Genomic DNA, 17,979 nt, shown 5'->3' on the forward strand with positions numbered 1-17,979 from the left:
TGTTGTCTTGTTGGAGGAAGTGTGTAACTGTGGAGGTAGGCTTTGCCACCTCATATGTTCAAGCTAAGCCCAGTGTGGCAGTCTCTTCTACTGCCTGTAGATCAAGATGTAGATCTCTCAGCCCTTTCTCAGCACCATTCCTGAGGGTACAGAAAGCCATGCTAGCCTCAGGCCACAGAGCCAGGCAATGTTAATCCACACCTTTAATCTCAATAGCTATACTAATTAGCCATAGAAACCAGGAAGCGGTGGTATACACCTTTAATCCCAGGACTCAGGAAGCAGAGGAAGACAGATCTCTGTTAGTTCAAAGCCACACTGAGCTACATAAAACTGATCCTGTCCTAAAGAGAAACAACAAATTCAAAGGTGATCTCAGCACTCAGGGATCACACACTGTTAATACCAGTGCTAGGGTAGTATAAAAGTAAAAACCAAAGGACCTTTTGTGAAGATTTATTTTCCTGCTATAGGGAGGAGAAGACAGTCTTTTCAGCCTGAGGTAGAGGTAAGAGCTGGTGGCCAGCTGTTTTTCTTCTCTGATCTTCCCTTTAAAGCTTGAACTCCAATATTTGTGTCTGGGATTTATTATTCATGCCACAATTTGCAAGTAGATGGATCAGCATATATGTACCTGTCCTGTAATCTCTATTGGTTTTTTCTTCATGTCTGTAGCCAGGATTTTTGGGAGATCTCCATCTATCAAATTTGATCTTCATTAAATTAAAGAGAATCATAACTTTTTATTTCTTATAAAAAAGGCATATTCTCTCCCCCAATGCAGCTCATTTCCTGACTTCAAATCTGAAGCCAAGAAACCTCTAAAGCATATAGATAGGCGGGTCTAATTGGCAGTCACTTTCATAATCCAGTGTCTCTCAGCAGCTGCCACTCACCCAACAACATTCAAAATATATAAACTCAGCAAAACAACACACAGGATCCAGATACCCTATGTGTTTCCCATCTTTATGTAGCTTTTTTCTATTATATTATTTTACTGTTTCTTCAAAGAGTTTATTGTTTTTAAACTATTTCTTATGTCTGCCTATACCCATTTTATACTGTATCTATTTAAAGGTTTTTTTGGTCTGGACTACTTTGTGGAGCACCTGTACCCTTTCTGACTACATGAACCAAATCTTGGATGATCACATTAGCCACTATGTGGCTCGGTTTAGTGCATGGCACTGGTGCATTGTCCTGGCAGCTGGCTCAAGCACACAGTAGCTGTGCCTCTGTGTGTCAAGCACAGAGCTCCTAGAAAGATTGCATAACTAGGAAGCCACATACAGATCCATGTCCAGAATTTCCTTATCTTTATCAGGCCCTATGTTTGGGTATTCAAGTTTCCACATTGGACATCTTATGTAGACAGATTTTTTTTTGGTCTTCCAGGTCACAAAAATAATGCAGAGACTTATTATTAATTATGAAAGCTAGACCTTAGCTAAGGTTTGTTACTAATAAGTTCTTATAACTTAAATTAACCCATATTTTTCAATCTATGTTCCATCGTGTGGCTCAATACCTTGTCTTTCCATGCGTCCCATCCTGGTTCCTCTGTGCTGGCTGGCAACTCTCTCTCATGCCTAGATCACAGCAATATATCTTCATACAATATACAAATATCCCACAATATAGTTTCACTGTATAGCCTGGCTGACTTCACAGTGTCTTCCTGTGTATCCTGGGTTGACCTCACTTTTGCATTAATGTTTCTGCCTGAATGTCATGAATGCCGGGATCACAGACAGTATTCCTCATACCTGGATTGATTTGTATCTTTTTGTTTTCAGTTAATCTTTCTTGTTTGCCATCTCCTCTTCTCTTTAGACCACTTCTATACTGACAAAGTTCATCCTTTACATTTTATTATGTTAATACAACTGTGTAATCTGTGTATCAGTTAAATATTTTTAAGATATGATTAAAAAGATGTACTCTCTAGGTTATATTTTTACATTGTAATACTCCTTTATGTTGCTCACCAGAGCTTTTGTTCCTTTTCTATAATTCTTATACAGAAAATCATTGCTATTGAATATAGCACCTATTTCTGCCTTTTAAACTTTGTTTTTCACAGGTTGAGTAAAGTGATGTAATTTACATACTATCTTGTCTCTGATAATACAGTTATATCATGACAATGTCAGAGTTTACCTATAACAGCTGGTGCTTTGTTAACTACATGGGGAAAACAGTAAAATTTCTTAGAACAATATTCAACAAAAAAGGCACAATTCAAAATCCTGATCTGTTATGCAGTTGTGTAAATATATGTACAGGGAAGTTGTTACGTATTTCACTGGGAAGGAGATGGCATCATGATTCAAGAAACAAGACAAAGGACAATGAGAAGATTGTCTGGGAACAACATCATTCAAAGTGCACAAGTCCCTCTTGAAGTTTACAAAAAAGCTCAAGTGGAGCTGATCACCAGGCAGTGAGAAGCCCTAGAGGGAGGATTGGCTTCACCTGGTGATGGATGTTGGGGGAAGGTCAGCAGATTATTAACAACTGAGTTTCTGTGTCATCATTTATCAAAGGCAATTGAGGAAATCAAGAGAACAAGGTCATTTCATGCCATAGTGAGGCAAGGAATATAAAAAAATAAAGAAAAATTCCCTTGTAAAAAGTAATGAGACAAAAAAGCTGAATTGGCCTGTAATTTAATACATGCTCAACCACTGCTCCTCCATGTGAGATGGCAAGCCACTGAAATTCACAATATTCAGCCTGTGAGACAAAAACTTCCCTACCTCCTTGAGATTTGCAACAGGTTAAAATAAAGCCATCCACTATAAACAGAAATTTTACAAATTAAAACATATAGGAGACATTACCAGCTTCTAGGTTTCATATTTCTTTCCCTCATCTTAGAAAAGGAATGGTTCCTTGTTATTAGTCGACTTAAGAGCAAGCTGCATAAATGACATTGTTGTACAAAATATTGCCCTAAATATGTTTAGGATCAAAAGTAGTCAGAAAAGATAACTAAGACGTGAAAATAATAGTGGGAATTAAGAGAAAAATGATGTCAAAATCATTGTGGGAGAACCTATAGGAAATATTAGAAGGAAGGTGTGGGTGGGGAGATTTCATTGTTAATGAAAGTCATAAATCCATTACTTAAACTACTTTAGTTGCTCTATCAGTGAACACAGAACTCAGGGTAAATGATAACATGTTGAAACAACTTATGAATGTAAGGAACAGTGATCATTTTAGACAGAACCTCTTCTGCTATGTTTTTCCAGGATACTTTATGCAAGGTAAGGTGGAAGATATATAGCTAGATATCAAAACCTATCTTTCCTATGTTGATTACTCCACCACAAATCCTCTCTTTCAGATATTGAATAGTTACACAGCATTCCCTTTCATGTAGGTTCTATGATGAGAGACAATATCAGACATAAAATATTAACATTATTATGTTTATTACATAAAATTAGGTAAAAATACCAAGTGCTACCATGACATAGAAATTATCTTATTGAAGATAACTCTTATAAGGGTTCTCTTTAAGTCTCTATTTCTCAGGCTGTAAACGAAGGGTTTCAGCATGGGAGTCACCACTGTGTACATTATAGCCATGGTAGTCTCTTTCACAGTGGAGTTATCAGCTGAAGGACATAAGAATAGATCAATAATTGTCCCATAGAACAGAGACACCACAGAGAGGTGGGAGCCACAGGTGGAGAAGAGCTTGTGGACACCTTGGGTAGATGGAACCTTGAGGATAGAAAACACAATCCTTGTGTAGGACATGACAATGAGTAGGAATGGTAAAATACCAATAAGACCACTCATAATGAATATCATTAACCCATTAATGTAAGTGTCTGAGCAGGCCAGTTTCAGGAGAGCTAATATGTCACAGAAAAAGTTGAGAATCACATTGTTCTCACAAAAAGACAATCTAGCCATGAGCAGAGTGTGCATCATGGCATTGAATGTGACCAGCATCCACAGTGGCACCAACAGACAAGCACAGAGCTTGGGGCTCATGATGCTTGTGTAGTGAAGGGGGAAGCAGATGGCTACATAAGAGTCATAGGACATGGCCACAAGGAGGAAGCTCTCCATGCCTCCAAAAAACATTAAAAAGTACATTTGTGTCAGACAACTTGCATAAGGTATCGACGGGTCCTGGCTCTGCATGTTCTGCAGCAATTTGGGCATTGTGACAGAGGAAAAACAGAGGTCAGAGAAGGACAAGTTGCTGAGAATCAACTACATGGGTGTGTGGAGATGGGAGTCCAGTAGAATGAGGATGATAATGATGAGGTTCCCCAGGACAGTGGTGAGGCACATGGCCAGGAACAGGGCATAGAACAGGTGATGGTGCTCTGGGGAGATGGGCAGGCCCAGGAGGAACTGGGAGATGATAATTTGATTGTTTCCACTCATGATCTACCTCCAATTGCTATAAGAAAAAGAATGAACAGTTTCATAAACTCCCCATGTTTGATCCTATATGAGATACATCAATTATATTCTTCAATCTCATTTGTTGTCTTTAGGAAGAATATCTTTTCTCTTTTATATTATGTAATTTTTATATTCTTTGCTTTATGATATGGAATCAGTTTTCCATGGTTGGTAATAACCTTCTAATCCAGTCCCATAGACACTGCTGACACTCACCAAATCCATCTCCATGTACCAGTGAAAAGACCTGTTTCTATGATACACATGATTTGTTGCATATTCTTCAGTAATTAATTTTATTTTCATCAAAGTCATTGTAATCTTAATGTGTTAATTACCAATGAAGGCCAGATATAGTTGTCTCTATAACTTAGAGAATTCACAACCTCCTTGCTGTCTAATCATCTTCTATGGATTTTCCTCCCACAATCATCTGGGTGTTAATATACCCCAAGAGAAAATCACTCCTCTATCTCCCTACATCTTCTGTGTAACATGTCTCTTTTTATCATAATACAATAAAATTAATTCAAGATCCATTATAAGGGTTATATTGCAATTTTTCTTTTTCTTACCTTGCACTCTAATCTAGCACAACATACAGTTTCTCTTCCTCCTCTTTTTACCTAGGCTTTTAAACCTAGACAAGCATATTCTGAGAAATGGAGGCCATAATTTCCTATCTGAAATATTGAAGTCAGCATTAAATTTTAACCCATGCCTCATGTCTAAATACTAGTTTCTTCAGTATGTTTAACCTACAATGGAAATCCTAGATGGAAATACAGTCCTCTCTTTCCTGACTTATTACTCACACCACCTTGTTCTTAAGGCCAAAATTACTATCATTTGTACAACTGATGCTTCTTTTTCTGACGTTTACCAATCTCTACAGCCCCTTATGGAATCACACAGTCCCTACATGCTTCTCTTCTGCACTGTTGTACTTCAAATTGAAGTTTATGTCTCCATCATTTCTGATTTGATGCTCATTAATTATTACATGCTTTCCTCTGTAGTGTGGATTGTCTCACTGATGTTCACAATATGATATGCCAAATACTAAGTTAAACCTTGCTTGTGTCTCTACACACAGTAACACAGTGAGATATGCTACCATATTACCTCTGCATTTTATACTCATCTCACTGTTATGTTGGCCCTGATCACTCATTCACAGCTATTCTTGACAAACTGTAACTTCATGTAGGAAAGGCCATGACTGCCCACATACTGCAGCAAAGCCAGTCCTTCCTGGATGTGACTCCTTGTCCATTAATATTTCCTGGTGTTGCTGTATCCTGAGATAAAGACTATTTCAAATTTAAGACAAAATGCACTTTGAATACAAATAATTGCTCTTCTTCAATCTCACCAGAATATAGTCTCTAAACTTGAACCTTCTAGCATAAAAATTAGATACTCCATGATTATCTTTACAGACGCAGTAGTAGAAAGTATTAGGGTGTGTAAGATACAATGCTCTTTTCAATAATATACACAATTTTAATGTTTGATTCATATGATTCCATTGATAGTGATGTAGGAAAATACATATGATAAACATTTTATGAAGTAGCACTTATTTTTATCCTATTGACTTCATCTTCAGATAATTGTCATAGGAACTGTTCTAGGTCTTGATAGAAGTATTGGACATATTATCCTTCTGGAAATTTCTATGAATGTGTTGGTAACATTTAAATTAGAAATTAACATTAAATCATTGTAAAATAGCTCTAACCCTTCATGATGTGATGATCCTCATGGAAATAGTTGTAGGAAAAGACAGACAACTACAATCTCTTGAGAAATGTCATCCATAGTGCCTTGGATTTAAGACTCTCCCTAGGGACCCTGATCTGCAGCCACTGGACTTCTCAGTTCCCAAGTAGGTGGACTGTATCTTTAAATCAGTTCCTTATCTAGATAACTCTGTCTAATTAACAACCCTAGTCTATATTAAAGCTGGCAAGATGTCAAAGGAAAACACAAAGAGATTCAGGGACAGGGCCTGTGCATTTAGCTCAGTGGTTCTATAGATATCTAACATGCTCAAGGTTCTGAGTTCCACCTCTAACTGAAAAAAAAAAGAAGAAAATGAATGACACACAGAGAGGTGGGATATCCTTCCATGACACTATCTGATTGAGTTCAGCTGCTGGGTCTTCATTCTGCTAATAATCATTAGTAGAGGTGCATTAACAGTTTAACATATGAATGCTATTTTTCAAGACAATGAGAAGGACAATATAGGTGAAATCTCATATCTATTTTTTTTCAGAATCATTCTACTGTGAAATAGTGGGGCGCATGGCTTATGTAGGTGTTGTGGAATGTCTTGATTACACTTACACTTCTAAGACTGACAATAAAGTTTACCATGAATCAGAGGGCAGAGCTAGCTACTCGCTGACCCAAAATTAGAGATAGAGGTTTTGGATGACTGAGGACATATAGAGAGATACAGGAAGTAGTAGAAGGGGTTTAGAAAGATTATCAGCCTTTTTATATCATGGAAGAAGAGAGTGAAGAGGTCCTTGGTCACTTCTTAGCTGCTTCTTTGATCATTCTTACCCTTATATTTGACTCCTGAGTTTTTATAGATAAATAATGACTTAGTAAATAAATAATAACTTAGTAAATACATAATGTAGGCTTACATGCAGAGATTACAATGCAGATGTCACCTTTGAAGCTTGCAGCTTCTGCCAATTCTTTACCTGAATATCATATGATAATCTCCTATGGATATGGTTCTACCAGTTATATACATGCAACTCACCCGTACTTCTCTGAAAACACTGACTCTGTTTGTGAAGGTCATACTCAACTTTATGAATGGACGTTTTGGTGATGTTTATACTCTGGTCAATGGGTTTCAGTAAGGATCAAGTACATGCACTACTTGTTCTGAGCTCTTTTGGATAGCGGATCCGTTCAAAGTTTACTAATATTCCAAAGAAAAGGATGTTTTAAAACAAGACTTAAGGATTCCAGAATTGTCCCCACCCTCTAATAGTTCTAACTCCACAAGGGAACTCCTAGAACTGATAAACACCTTCAGCAAAGTGGCAGGATACAAGGTTAACTAAAAAATCAGTGGCCCTATTATATACAGATGATGAAGTGACTGAGAAAGAAATCAGAGAAATATCAACCTTTACAATAGCCATAAACAGCATCAAATACCTGGGGATAAGGTTAACCAAAGAAGTGAAAGACCTGTATATCAAGAACTTTGAGTCTTTAAAGAAAGAAATCAAAGAGGATACCAAAAAATGGAAAGATCTCCCATGCTCTTGGATTGGTAGGATCAACATAATAAAAATGGCAATCTTGCCAAAAGCAGTCTACAGATTCAATTCAATCCCTATCAAAATTCCAGCACAATTCTTCACAGACCTTGAAAGAAAAATAATCAACTTTATATGGAAAAACAAAAGGCCCAGGATAGCCAAAACAACTCTATACAATAAAGGAACTTCAGGAGGTATCACCATACCTGACTTCAAGATCTATTACAGAGCTATAGTCCTGAAAAGAGCTTGGTATTGGCACAAAAATAGACAGGTAGACCAACGGAATGAATTGAAAACCCTGATTTTAACCCACACACCTATGAACACTTGATTTTTTTTCGGGAACAATAAGTTCAGTTTATTCCAGGAAGGGGAACACCTTATATACCCTCAACCCTGCCCCAGGGGAGGAGAGCCACTGAGCTGGCATGGGCTGATGTGACATGGTCGCTGTCCAAAGGTCCACGTCATCTCTTGTCAGACTTGACTGCTGCTGTCAAGGCCCTCTGGCAGACCCATGCTGGCTGTCAAGAAATATATGTTGCATATGGTCTTACCATCGGTCCAGGCCAGCTGTCAGGAGATATCAACTGTGTATGCTCTAGGCCAGCTTTCAGGCCTACTGAGGCTTGGTTTTCCCAGAAAGACAGATTTGGTGTGTGCTATTACCTATTAACCTCTGAGTGGTAATTACAGACTTAGTGTGGCTGAGTGTTCTGGTTCTCCAAGAGCAAGAAATTACATTTTATTTGAAACCATCTGATTACCAAATTCTGACATTTATGAAACCATTTGGAAGCTCATGTCTCGGTATGGATGAACAAGAATGGTGCATCCAGAACACAGCTCAGTACAAATGTTCTGCCCCATGGGATCACCGTTTCAGCCCATGACAATGCCCTCTAGTAAAATGCCAAGAACAGATGGCTGGCATTTCTGCCCATGCCTTTCTAATAACACAGCTTTGTTGACTCTTCCTTCTGAGCACCTTCCTATTTGCCCCTTTCCTCACTGCCTCATTGCTGGGTTGAGTTGTTATCATTTCATCTCGTGGGGTCCACAGCCTTCTTCTGACAGTTCTCTCCTGCATTACCCCCTCTTTTTTATTTTATTTTCCAGTTTAAATTTAGATAAGAAACAAGGTTTCTTCACAAGTCAGTTCCAGGTCCCTCTCCCATTCCCTCCCCTCTTCCCGTGCCCTCCCCCCAACCCCCCCCCGTTATCCCCTCATTCCCCCATGGAGGGTGAGGCCCTCCATGGGGGTGTCCATAGTCTGTCATTTCATATAGGGCAGGGCCTAGACCCTTCCCCAAGAGTTCAGGGTGAGAGTGCACCTCACATTGTTCTATGGGAGTCCAAAGTCTGTGTGTATACTTGGGATGGGTACTGATCTGCTGCCCAAGGCTCAATAGATTCCCTAGGCCTCCTCATTGACACCCAGATTCAGGGGGTCTTGATCAGACCCATGCTGGATTCCCAGGCTGATGCCCGGGATTCAAGAGTTAACCTTTGTCTGGTCAGCTGTTTCTAGGGGTTAATCCCTTTGATCATCAGTCCTCCCTCTCTGATACTGGCTTTCTTGAGTTCAGCTCAGTACTTAACCAAGGGAGTCTGCCTCTTCTTCGATCAGCCACTAAATGAAGTTTCTGTTTCCCAGACTCTCTGGCCATAGGATTGTAGGCTGGCACTCCCCAGATCTATGTCTAAAATCCATATATGAGAGAGTACATGCCATGTTTCTCTTTTTGTGACTGGGTTACCTCACTCAGGATGGTTTCTTCTAGTGTCATCCATTTGCCTGCGAATCTCATGATTCCATTATTTTTTTCTGCTGAATAGTACTCCATTGTGTAGATGTACCACATTTTCTCTATTCACTCTTCGGGTGAGGGACATCTAGGTTGCTTCCAAGTTCTGGCTATTACAAATAAAGCTGCTATGAACATAGTGGAACAGACATCTTTGTTGTATGAATGGGCGTCTTTTGGATATATGCCTAAGAGTGGAGTTGCTGGGTCTTGTGATAGGTTTATTCCCATTTTTCTGAGGAATCTCCATACTGATTTCCAAAGTGGCTGAACCAGTTGGCACTCCCACCAGCAATGGAGGAGTGTCCCCCTTTCACCACATCCTCTCCAGCATAAATTGTCATTGGTGTTTTTGATTTTAGCCATTCTGACAGGAGTGAGATGGTATCTCAGAGTTGTTTTGATTTGCATTTCCCGGATGGCTAAGGATGTTGAGCACTTTCTCAAGTGCCTCTCAGCCATTTTAGACTCCTCTATTGAAAACTCTCTATTTAGTTCTGCAGCCCACTTTTTAATAGGGTCCTTTGGTGTTTTGGGGATTTGCTTCTTGAGTTCTCTGTAAATTTTGGAGATCAGCCCACTGTCAGATGTGGGATTAGTGAATATTTTTTCCCATTCTGTGGGCTGCCTTTTTGCCTTGCTGACTGTGTCCTTTGCCTTACAGAAGCTTCTCAGTTTCAGTAGGTACCATTTATTAATTGTTGATCTCACTGTCTGTGCTACTGGTGTTATGTTCAGGAAGCTGTCTCCTGTACCAATTCGTTCAAGGGTACCACCCACTTTCTCTTCTAAGAGGTTCAGTGTGGCTGGATTTATGTTGAGGTCTTTGATCCATTTGGACTTAAGTTTTGTGCATGGTGATAAACATGGATGGATCCGCATTCTTCTACATGCCAGTCTCCAGTTATGCCAGCACCATTTGTTGAAGATGCTTTCTTTATTCCATTGTATATTTTTAGCTTCTTTGTCAAAGATCAGATGTTCGTACGTGTGTGGGTTAATACTCGGGTTTTCAATTCGATTCCATTGGTCTACCTGTCTATTTTTGTGCCAATACCAAGCTGTTTTCAGGACTATAGCTCTATAATAGAGCTTGAGGTCAGGGATGGTGATGCCTCCGGACGTTGCCTTGTTGAACAGGGTTGTTTTGGCTATCCTGGGTCTTTTGTTTTTCCATACAAAATTGATTATTGTTCTTTCAAGGTCTGTGAAGAATTGTGCTGGGATTTTAATGGGGATTGCATTGAATCTGTAGATTGCTTTTGGCAGGATTGCCATTTTTACTACATTGATCCTACCTATCCAAGAGCATGGGAGATCTTTCCATTTTCTGAGGGCTTCTTTAATTTCTTTCTTTAAAGATTCAAAGTTCTTGCAATACAGGTCTTTCACTTGTTTGGTTAGCGTTACCCCAAGGTATTTTATGTTGTTTGTGGCAATTGTAAAGGGTGATGTTTCTCTGATTTCTCTTTAAGGCCTTTTATCATCTGTATATAGTAGGGCTACTGATTTTCTTGAGTTGATCTTGTAGCCTGCCACTTTGCTGAAGGTGTTAATCAGCTGTAAGAGTTCCCTGGTAAGAATTCTTTGGGTCATTGATGTAAACTATCATATCGTCTGCAAACAGTGAAAGTTTGACCTCTTCCTGCCCAATTTGTATCCCCTGATCCCCCTTTGTTGTCGTATGGCAATAGCTAGAACTTCAAGTACCATGTTGAAAAGGTATGGAGAGAGTGGACAGCCTTGTTTTGTTCCTGATTTTAGAGGAATTGCGTAGAGTTTCTGTCCATTTAGTTTGATGTTGGCTGTTGGTTTACTGTATATGGCTTTTATTATGTTTAAGTATGTCCCTGTTATCCCAGCTCTCTCCAAGACCTTTATCATGAAGGGGTGTTGGATTTTGTCAAAGGCTTTTTCAGCATCTAGTGAGAAGATCATGTGATTTTTGTTTTTCAGCTTGTTTATATGGTGGATTACGTTGATGGATTTTCGTATGTTGAACCATCCCTGCATCCCTGGGATGAAACCTACTTGATCGTGTTGAATGATTGTTTTGATGTGTTCTTGGATCAGATTTGCCAGTATTTTATTGAGTATTTTTGCATCAATGTTCATGAGGGATATTGGTCTGAAGTTCTCTTTCTTAGTTGTATCTTTGTGTGGCTTGGGGATCAAGGTTATTGAAGCCTCATAGAAAGAGTTTGGCAAAGACCCTTCTGCTTCTATTGTGTGGAACACTTTGAGAAGAATTGGTATAAGCTGTTCTTTGAATTTCTGGTAGAATTCTGCACTGAGGCCATCTGGACCTGGACTTTTTTTGGTTGGGAGACTTTTGATGACAGCTTCTATTTCCATAGGGGTTATAGGTCTATTTAAATTGCTTATCTGTTCTTGATTTAGTTTTGGCAAATGATAGCTGTCCAGGAAGTCATCCATTTCCTTTAAATTTTCGAATTTTGTGGAGTACAGGTTTTCAAAGTATGACCTAATGATTCTCTGGATTTCCTCAGAGTCTGTTGTTATGTCCCCCTTTTCATTTCTGATTTTGTTAATTTGCATGTTCACTCTCTGCTGTTTGGTAAGTTTGGACAAAGGTTTGTCTATCTTGTTGATTTTCTCAAAGAACCAACTCTTCGTTGCATTGATTCTTTGTATTGTTTTCCTGGTTTCTACTTTATTGATTTCAGCCCTCAATTTGATTATTTACTGGCGTCTACTCCTCCTGGGGGAGTTTGCTTCTTTGTGTTCTAGAGCTTTCATCTGTGATGTTAATTCTCTGGTATAACTGTTCTCCTGTTTCTTCATGTGAGCGCTTAGTGCTATGAACTTCCCGCGTAGCACTGCTTTCAAAGTGTCCCATAGGTTTGGGTATGTTGTGTCTTCATTCTCATTGAATTCGAGGAAGTCTTTAATTTCTTTTTTTATTTCCCCTTTGACCCAGGGATGGTGCAGTTGAGCATTATTCAATTTCCATGAGTTTGTAGGTATTCTGCAATTTGTGTTGTTGTTGAATTCTAATTTTAAAGCATGGTGGTCTGATAAGATAGGGTTTTTTGTAGCTGCTGAGGTTTGATATGTTGCCAAGTATGTGGTCGATTTTTGAGAAGGTTCCATGTGGTGGTGAGAAGAAGGTATATTCTTTTTTATGTGGATGAAATGTTCTATAGATATCTGTTAATCCCAGTTGGGTCATTACTTCTATTAGACCCTTTGCTTCTTTGTTGAGTTTCTGTCTGGTATTCCTGTCTAGTGGTGAGAGTGGTGTGTTGAAATCTCCCACTATAACTGTGTGGGGCTTTAGATGAGATTTAATTTCTACTAATGTTTCTTTAACGAATGTGGATGCCTTTGTATTGGGGGCATAAATATTCAGGATAGACACTTCATCTTGGTGGGTTTCACCTGTGATGAGTATGTAATGACCTCCTTCATCTCTTTTGATTGATTTTATTTTAAAGTCTAGTTTGTTAGATATTAGGATTGCTACCCCTGCTTGTTTCTTGGGTCCATTTGATTGAAAAAATTTTTCCCAACCTTTAACTCTCAGGTAATGTCTGTCTTTGAGGGTGAGGTGTGTTTCTTGTATGCAGCAGAAGGAAGGGTTCTGTCTTCAAATCCATTCTGCTAGTCTATGTCTTTTTATGGGTGAGTTAAGGCCATTAATATTGAGGGATATTAATGACCATTGATTGCTCATCCTTCTTCGATTTGCGATGGTTGTTGTTGGTGGAATTATATGTGTGGAATTTCACCCCTTTGTTCTTTTGGCTGTTGGTAGAGAGGGATTATCTAATGCTTATGTTTTTCTGGTTGTAGTTAGCTTCCTTGGGTTGGAGTTTTCCTTCCAAAATTTTCTGTAGGGCTGGGTTAGTGGACACATATTGCTTGAATCTAGTTTTGTCATGGAATATCTTGTTTTCTCCGTCTATAGTGATTGAGAGCTTTGCCGGGTATAGTAGTCTGGGCTGGTATCCATGGTCTCTTAGTGTAGGTAGAATATCTATCCAGGACCTTCTGGCTTTCAGAGTTTCCATGGAGAAATCAGGTGTAATTGTGATAGGTCTGCCTTTATATGTTACTTGACCTTTTTCCTTAGCTGCTCTTAATATTCTTTCTTTATTCTGTATGTTTGGTGTCTTGATTATTATGTGGAGAGGGGATTTTTTTGTGGTCCACTCTATTTAGTGTTCTGTAGGCTTCTTGTACCTTCATTGGCATGTCTTTCTTAAGGTTGGGAAAGTTTTCTTCTATGATTTTGTTGAATATGCCTTCTGCCCCTTTGAGGTGGATTTCTTCTCCTTCTTCTATACCTATTATTCTTAGGTTTGGTCTTTTCATGGTGTCCCATATTTCCTGGATATTTTGTGTTAAGGATTTGTTGGATTTAAGGTTTTCTTTGGTTGATAAATCCATTTCTCCTAGTGTATCTTCAACACTTGAGATTCTCTCTTCCATCTCTTCTATTCTGTTGGTAATGCTTGTATTGGTAGTGCCTGACTGTTTGTCCAGCTTTTCTATTTTCTGCCTTTCTTCAGATTGTGTTTTTTTAATGTCTCTATTTCAGTTTCAACCCTTGCAGTGTTTGCATTGCTTCTTGCAATTTTCTGTTTATCTTTTCGTCCATTTGTTGCCTTTTATGAATTTTTTGGTTTGTTCTTTCTTCCATTTCTTGCATTTTTTGGTTTGCTTTTTGTTCCATTTCTTGCATTTTTTGCTTTGTTTCTTCTTCCATTTCCTGCCTTTTTTGGTTTGTTTCTTCTTCCAATTCTTGCATTTTTTGCTTTGTTTTTTTCTTCCATTTCTTGCATTTTTTGCTTCATTTCTTCTTCCATTTCCTGCCTTTTTTGGTTTGTTTTTTCTTCCAATTCTTGCATTTTTGGTTTGTTTTTTCTTCCATTTCTTGCATTTTTTGGTTTGTTTTTTCTTCCATTTCTTTGAGGGATTTTCCTATATCCTCTTTTAGGGCCTCTATCATTTTCATGAAAGTGCTTTTAAGGTCATTCTCCTCTGCTTCGTTCGTATTGGAATGTTGGGGTCTTGCTGGTGTGGGGTCTCTAGAATCTGGCGGTGTCATATTTGTTTTTCTGTTGCTGAGTGTATTTTTGTATTGTCTCTTTCCCATCTCTTCTTCTAGTGGGTGCAGAAAGAGCCCCTTACTGGTCTGGGGACCAGAGTTCCCTTTTTGGTGGGTGCTAGCAAGTCCAATAATCTGGTGGTTCTTCTATTCCTTGTCGAAATGCTGGTCCCGTGGGTGGAGAAGAAGAACAGGAATCTGAGGCGCTTAGCCTCCTACCTGGTCCCCTGGACCCTATGCTGGGTCCTATTGTACCTGATCCAGAACAGCTACTCCCCTGGTCTCCCTGCCTCCTCTGGTTTCCTGGTCTCGTTGGTGGGAGAGAAGATCTGGAGTCTGGGGTGCTTGGCTCCCGCCGGGATTGGGAGCTCTGTGCAGTTCCCAGGCGATCTGCAGGCACTGGAACTCAGGCCGGGAGGCCGGCCTGTTTACCTGATGCTGCTGGAGGAACCGCTGTGTGAACACTTGATTTTTGACAAAGAAGCTAAAACTATACAATAGAAAAAAGAAAGCATCTTTAACAAATTGTGCTGGTATAACTGGGTATTGGCATGCAGAAGACTAGAGATAGATCCATGTATATCACCTTGCACAAAATTTACGTCCAAATGGATCAAAGACCTCAACATAAATCCAACCACACTGAAACTCTTAGAAGAAAAAATGGGAGATACGATTCAACAAGTTGGTATAGCAGACTTCTTCCTGAACATAACATCAGTAGCACAGATACTGAGATCAACAATTAACAAATGGGACCTCCTGACTGAGAAGCTTCTGTATGGCAAAGGACACAGTCAACAAGACAAAAAGGAAGTCCACAGAAAGCGATAATATATTCATTAACCTCACATCTGACAGAGGGCTGGTCTCCAAAATTTACAAAGAATCAAGAAGCAAGTCTCCAAAACACCAAAGGATCCAATTAAAAGGTGGGGTACAGAACTAAATAGAGAATTCTCAATAGAGGAGTCTAAAGTGGCCAAGAGACACTTAAGAAAGTGCTCAACATCCTTAACCATCAGAGAAATGGAAATCAAAACAACTTTAAGATACCATCTTACTCCTGTCAGAATGGCTAAAGTCAAAAACACTGAAGACAATTTATGCTGGAGAGGATGTGGAGAGAGGAGAACACTCCTCCACTGCTGGTGGGAGCGCCAACTCGTACAGCCACTTTGGAAATCAGTATGGAGATTCCTCAGGAAAATGGGAATCAATCTACCACAAGACCCAGCAATTCCACTCTTAGGTATATATCCAAAAGATACAAATTCATACAACAAGGACATCTGCTCCACTATGTTCATAGCAGCATTATTTGTAATAGCCAGAATCTGGAAGCAACCTATATTCCCCTCAAGAGTGGATAGAGAGAATGTGGTTCATTTATACAATGGAGTATTACTCAGCAGAAAAAAAAATGGAATTTTGAAATTCGCAGGTAAATGGATGACACTAGATGAAGCCATCCTGAGTGAGGAAACCCAGTCACAAAAAGACAAATATGGTATGTACTCACTCATATATGGATTTTAGACATGGATCAGGATAGTGCCAGTCTGCATTTCCACTGACAGAGATTCTGGGAAACAGAAAAGAACCTAATAGAGCCATGCATGGCACCCCAGAGAAGAGGAATGAGGCAAGATCTTCTGAACAGATTGGGAACACGGCAAGTGGTAGGGGGGGAGGGAGCTGGGAAGAAGAGAGGGGGAGAAGAGGAAGAGGGAGTAGGTCATGAGGGAACAGGAAGGTTGAGTGTGGGGGTAGAATGGGGTAAGAGGGAATAATAGGTTAGAAGACAGATCTGGCAGCAATGAGACCTCTAGTGATCTAAAGGGATGACACCAACTGGCAAGCTAAGCAATAGTGGAGAGATCACCATAAATGCCCATTCCTGATAATGAACTTGATGTCTATAACCATCCTAGAACCTTCATCCAGTGACTGATGGAAGCAGAGGCAAACACCCACAACTAAACACTGAACTGAACCCATGGAACCCAGTGACAGAGAGAGAGAGGGGAGGGATGAGCAAATTGGCAAAGAATGGGCAGGCGAAACCATCAGAGACAGCTAATGTGAACAAGGGAGAGCTCTTGGACCCCAGACTGACAGCTGGGAGGCCAGCATGGGACTGATCCAGACCCCCTGAGTGTGAGAGTCAGTGAGGAGGCCTGGGCAACCTATGGAGCCGTGGGCAGCAGATCAGTGTTTATCCCTGACATACAAATGGACTTCATGTGTCCATAAAACAAAGAAGGATGCTCTCTCAGCCTGTACTCTTAGGGGAGTGCCTGGACCCTGCCCTGAGTGAAATGACAGACTCTAGATATCCCCTATGTGGAAGGAATTGGCAATAGGGTGGGAGGCTGGGGAGGATGGTTGGGAGGGTGTGGGAGAAGGGGAGGGAGAGGGACCTGGGATTGACATGTGAAGCAAGCTATGTAAAATTAAAATAATAAAATAAAAAATAGGGCTGGAGAGATGGCTCAGCTGTTAAAGGCTAGGCTCACAACCAAAAAGATAAAATAAAAAATAAAATGTAAAAACAATTACCCCTAAGTAATTGCAATAAACCTGATCATCACCAAATGAGTATGAATGTAACTCATGTGGAACAAAGTGTTTCTACTGTAGGGCAGGATGTTGCCAAGAATGGAAATGGCAAAGAATGTTTTCATACCTGAAACCTGCTGGGCATACAATCACAAAACTGGAAATGGAAGATCCATAGGTTGGAGAACAGTAAAGTACCTCCTGAAAATTATCTAAGTCGACTGAGTTATATTAAGGCCCCTACATCAGATCCTGGCCACTTTTATTCATTATAAGCACAGGAAAGAACATCATCTATAGTCACACTTTCTTACATGTCCCCTTCTAGCCGACTCTGGACCCAAGAGGCTCTGTATCCCAGAGGAATCCAGATCCTGCATAACTCATTAAAGATACAATAATTGCCAAAGACCTATCCATGACCAATTTTCTCAGTCCCCCTAAGGTGGGGCCTGATATTGGCGACCAATCACTCCTGAACATACTTACAGGCAAGATAGAAATGAAGAGAACATCAGTTCATATGTACCATCTGCCTGCTTATTGAATGGACAGGACACCAGTTTAATTTATTATGGAGGCTGAGTGGGATATTTGAAAATGGCTGAATGAATTTTAAATAATTTATGTTTAAAGAAATTTGCTGCTTTGATCTCTACTAACAATTTGTTGTTTTGGGGTTGTTCTCAAAATCTCTTTGCTTTCTCTAAATTTCTTTCGCATGTATAGTATGCCAACTCATTCATTTTTCATCTGAGTGATTTATTTCACTTTCTTCATTTTTAAGCTGAGCTAA

At 39.6% G+C, this 17,979-nt stretch overlaps 1 pseudogene; it reads right to left on the reverse strand.

Moving 5' to 3' along the window:
- Positions 1-3,474: 3,474 nt before the first annotated feature.
- On the reverse strand, positions 3,475-4,416 carry LOC101830765 (annotated as a pseudogene).
- Between the last annotated feature and the right edge of the window lie 13,563 nt (positions 4,417-17,979).

Source organism: Mesocricetus auratus, unplaced genomic scaffold, assembly GCF_017639785.1.
Source record: "Mesocricetus auratus isolate SY011 unplaced genomic scaffold, BCM_Maur_2.0 Super-Scaffold_100007, whole genome shotgun sequence".
NCBI classification, from domain to species: domain Eukaryota; kingdom Metazoa; phylum Chordata; class Mammalia; order Rodentia; family Cricetidae; genus Mesocricetus; species Mesocricetus auratus.